This window comes from Molossus molossus, unplaced genomic scaffold (genome assembly GCF_014108415.1).
Source record: "Molossus molossus isolate mMolMol1 unplaced genomic scaffold, mMolMol1.p scaffold_m16_p_7, whole genome shotgun sequence".
Classification (NCBI taxonomy): Eukaryota; Metazoa; Chordata; class Mammalia; order Chiroptera; family Molossidae; genus Molossus; species Molossus molossus.
The window spans coordinates 59327706-59332860 of NW_023425401.1; the positions used below are offsets into that span (position 1 = coordinate 59327706).

The window sequence follows — 5155 nt, forward strand, 5'->3', positions numbered from 1 at the left end:
TACAGGAAAGATGGTGTCCGCCTGTCATCTCTATTGGAGGAGGGCTCAACATAGGGAAATTGGTAATTGTCTCTCTGTCTCTTGCCCTAAAGCCACACAACTCAGATTCTCCCTGTGTCTCTGGTACCTCCTGAGCACTGTCCCTTTTCTGATCCCAGAGTGAGTGCCCGAGAGTACGTTCATCTGTGTGCAGGCCTTCTAATGGAATGCCTGGGTTTCCAGCAGCCTTTTGTCTCATGCAATCAGATGTAATTCTTACTGATTTTAAAGGCCAGATCTTGTGGGAGCTAATTTTTCTGACACTGGTTCCCCCTGCTGGGGAGCCTGGTGTGTGCATGGGACCCCTTGCTCCTTGATGAAGACCTTTGCAGCTGAGATATCTCTCCCAATTCTCAGTTACCACATGTGGGTGTGATGCCAGCCTGTTTCACATCTCTGTACCTCCTACCAGTCTCTATGTGGCTTTTTCTTTATATTTTTAGTTATAGGACTTCTTTTCAGCTAGTCCTCAGATGGTTCTCCAGGTTGGTTCTACTATACTTTAGTTGTAACTTTGCTGTTGTCATTGAAAGAGGCAAACACAGCATTTACCTACTCTGCCATCTTGATTAGCTCTCCAATTGTACACTTTAAATTTGTGAGGTTTATTGTAGCACAATTATACTTCAATACATTGTTCTTTTTAAAAATTAAAACAAAACAAAGACATTTGGAGACAAAAACTGAGACAATTCATTGCAAAAGATTCGTGCTACAAGAAATGGTAAAGGAAGTTCTACAGATAGGAGAAAAATAATACCAGATGGGAAATTTGGACCTGCACAAAGGAGTAACAAAAAAGGTATGTATATTACCCTGGTCAGTTTGTCTCAGCAGTTAGAAAGTCGACCTGCAGACCAAAGGGTCATGGGTTGAATTCCTGGTTAAGAGCATGTACCTGGGTTGTAGGTTTGATCCCTCAGCCCAGTTGGGGTCATACAGGAAGCAACCAATCAATGTGTCTCTCTCACATTGATGTTTCTCCTCACCCCTACCCCCCTCCCTTCCACTCTATCTAAAAATCAATGGGAAAATATCCTCAGGTGAGGATTAACAACAAAAATTGGTAAGTATGTAAACAAATGTATCAAATGTTTTCTCATTTAAAAAATACCCTGAAAAACAATTGTTTAAAGTAAACATAATGACAATATATTGAGAAGTTTATACATATGTAGAAGTAAAACATAACAATTGCATAAAAGATGAAGAGGAAGTAAAAGTGTATTTTAGTAAGGTGTTTACCATATATGTAAAGTAGTATATATTTCAAGGTAGACTTTGATAATGTAAAAAACTATATTTGAAAGCCTAGAGAAATGACTCAAAACAAATAAACTAATGAGATATAGGTAATAAACCTACAAATGCAATACATTTTTTTAGAACTGCTCAATCAAAAGAAGAAAGAAAAAGAGGGGAAAAGGAAACAAAGAATACATGAGACAAATAGAAAATATTACAAGATGTTTTATTTATACTCAATAATATTGATAATTACATTAATTGTAAATGTTCTACACATTCCAATTAAGAAGCAGTGATTGCCAGATCAGATAAGAAGGTAAGATGCAACTTTATGCTATCTACAAGAAACATGCCTTAAATATAATGACATTTAGAGATTAAATATAAAAAAATAGGAAATGATATACTGTACTAATATTAATCAAAATAAAACTAGAGTAGCTAAATAATCTTCAGAAAGTAGACTTCAAAACAAGGAAAATTGCCATAAATAAAGAGAATATTTTATAATAATAAATGGGTGACTTCATCCTGGCCAGTTTTGCTCAGTGGTTAGAGCACTGTCCCATGGACCAAAGAGTTGCGGGTTTGATTCCAGTAAAGGGCATGTACCTTGATTGCAGTTCAGTCCCCGGCCCTGGTTGGAGTCATGTGAGAGGCAACCAACTGATGTGTCTCTCTCTTGCTGATGTTTCTCTCTCTCTCTCTCTCTCTCTCTCTTTCTCTCTCTCTCTCTCTCTCACTTTCACTCTATCTGAAGATAAATGAAAAAAATATCCTCAGGTGAGGATTTAAAAAAATAAAAAATAAGTGGGTGACTTCATCAAGAGGATATATAAATTCTGGTAAATGTCAAATGCCATCTATAAACTAGATCTCATCCCCGTTAACCTATTCTAGGGCAACATTTAAACAAATATTACTTCTTCAATAGCACCAGTTTTTCTTCTTTACTGGAACTTTTGCATTGGCATATAAAGAAGTTGTCATTTATCCTGTTATTTTTTAGATCCATTCTCTTTTGACCCCAAATCCTTCTTCACCTAATGCTCAACTCCCATTTTCTTTATATAAAATTTTATTAAATATTGTTTATACTTGATCTTTCTAAAATTTTCTCCCATTCGCTCTTTTTTCAATTTATATATAGTTGATATACAATATTATATTAGTTGTATTACTTTTAAGTGTACAATATGATTTGACATTTAAATATCTTACAATGTGATCACCCCACTAATTCTAGTAATAATCTATCACCATATAAATTTATCACAATATTATTGACTATATTCCCCTTCACTTTCTTCACCTATCCCTTCATCCCCATTCCCTCTGGGAACCATTCCTTTGGTCTCTGTTTTATGAGTCTGGTTTTATTTTGTTGGTTTGTTTGTTTTTTTTAGATTCCAAATATAAGTAAAACTATATGGAGTTTGTCTTTCTCTGACTTATTTCACTTAGCATAAAAATACGATGGTTATATAACACAAAGTCGGTGGCAATGCCTTAACCGTATTTGTTCTGCCCAAGAGCCTCTTCCAACTTTGTCAAGGGGAGTAGTGACCTTCTCTCCTTTCATACAACACTCTCCCATTCACTCATTTTTTTTTTAATCTTCACCCGAGGACATTTTTCCATTTTTTGTACAGATAGAGTGGGAGGGAGAGAGAAGAGATATATAGAGAGAGAAACATCAATGTGAAAGGGACACATCGAGTGACTGCCACCCGCACAACCCAACCAGGGCTGGGGACAAACTGCAACCGAGGTACATGCCCTTAGCTGGAACCGAACCCGGGTCTCTCTGGATCGCAGGCCAACGCTCTAACCGCTGAGCCAAACCGGCCAGGGTGTCATTTTTTTAAAACCTTCCTGATAGATCAAGAACTTTGTTGTTGGATGAACACAGTCCCTGCTCATAGATTCTCTGTTGTATTTCTCCTTTTCCAATTATGAACCCAATATTGCCTGATTTTAGACTGTCTTCCATTTTGGCAAGATGACCCTGAGGCAATGACACTTCCCACAGACTTTTCTAGATTGTGGCCCAAGTATCAGTAAATAGACTTTAGTTTCCAGTAAAAGCCCTGGAGTACATGGAATTCTTTAACTTGTCATACCTGGCTCTTCTGGAATCTGTCCCAAGAGAGAAGTTAGCAGGGTCCATTCAACAAAGCAAAGAATCCAGGGGCCACACTGCCTAACAGTGATTATTGTGCTCCCAGATGCTCAGGTTTCTCATTCAGACAAAGGTCTGCCATATTTCTCTTCATCTGCATGCTGGCCAGCTGATCCTGCCTGCCCTTGGGTTCGGGAAGGAGGAGCTCAGTCTGGTTTGCAAGCTTCCTTGCTGGGTTTAGAGATGCTAGGTTATTTTTTTTAATTTAATTTTATTCTTTTTTATTTTTAATTCTAGTGTTATTTCCGTTTTACACAGGGAGATGGTGTTTTTTAAAAAAAATATCTTTAACCCTGGTCAGTTTGGCTCAGTGTTTAAAGCGTCTGCCCATGGACCAAAGAATCCCAACTTCGATTCCGGCCAAGGGCATGTACCCCGGTTGTGGTTCGTCTCACATCCGTGTCTCTCTCTCTCTATCTCTCTCTCTCTCTTCTTCTCTCCCTTTCTCCCTCCCCGCTACTCTAGCTGAAGATAAATGCAAAAATATCCTCAGGTGAGGATTAAAAAATGTTCTTAATTAAGAAAAACTATCTTTATTGTTGCAAGTATTACAGATGTCCCCTCTTTTTTCCCTCATTGTTCCCCTCCACCCCGCTCTTGCCCCACCCCCACCCCTGGGCCTTCACCACACTGTTGTCTATGTCCATGGGTTATGCATTATGCTTTTAAGTTCTTTGGTTACTTTCTTCACTCCAATCAGACTTTTGCCTAACAACTCTTCTAAAACTATTTTGTCAGTCACCAGTGATCTTCATCGCATTTAATCCAATAGTCAAGTCTCAGGCCTTATTCACTTGATTTAACAATAGACTTTGAGCCCTGGCCAGTTTGGCTCAGTGGTTAGAGTGTTGGTCTATGGTCCAGAGAGACCTGGTTCCCGCTAAGGGCACATACCTCGGTTGCAGTTTTTCCCTGGCTCTGGTGTCCCTTTCGTGTCAATGTTTCTCTCTCTCTTCCTCTCTCTCCCTCCCACTCTATCTGAACAAAAATAGAAAAATGTCTTTGGGTGAGGATTAAAAAAAACACACAATAGAATTTGATGCAGTAATCACTCCATTTTTCTTTATAAACTTTCATTTCTTGTCTTCCAAGAATCCACAGTCTTTTAGTTTTCTGCCTGTGCCTTCTCAGTTTCATTTCCTTTTCTGATTTATTACTGACTTTATAATATTACACTGCTCTAGAAATCAAACCTTAGCCCTCTTCTCTTTTATATCTACCCTCATTTCCTTGGTGATTTCACTCAGTCTTGCAGCTTTAAATGCCACATATGTTTGCTACTAACTTATAAATTTATATCTCTAACCTAAATTTTTTACTTGTTATAGGGACTTAAATATTTTTAATTACCTATTCGTCATCTCTAACTGTTATTGAAGAAATTCATGAATTGCCTTTCTTCTTTGCTAGTGGGAGTAGGGTATGTGGGGTACCACTGGAGTAAGCATCTCCAGAGGCTCCCGTGGGAGGATGAGATGTAGAAGAAGGCTTTATTTGCATGTAATTACATCCTTCGGTTTCCAAAGTCCCATTTCCCTTAATGTAGTCCTGGAAGATGTGTAACTGGGGATTCAATAGAGTTAGAAGCAAAGCCAGTGTCCAAAATTTCCTTTCCTTGGTGGAATTGCATCTAGTTTAGCATTAGGCTAGTTGCAGTCAATCAATCCATTGTGTAGGGTCCACATG

At 38.3% G+C, this 5155-nt stretch overlaps 1 non-coding gene across 1 annotated transcript; it reads right to left on the reverse strand.

The window, feature by feature from the left end:
* Positions 1-2755: 2755 nt before the first annotated feature.
* Positions 2756-2876, reverse strand: LOC118620609. The gene has a single exon (XR_004957506.1). It is a non-coding gene; the product is annotated as a U6atac minor spliceosomal RNA (small nuclear RNA).
* Between the last annotated feature and the right edge of the window lie 2279 nt (positions 2877-5155).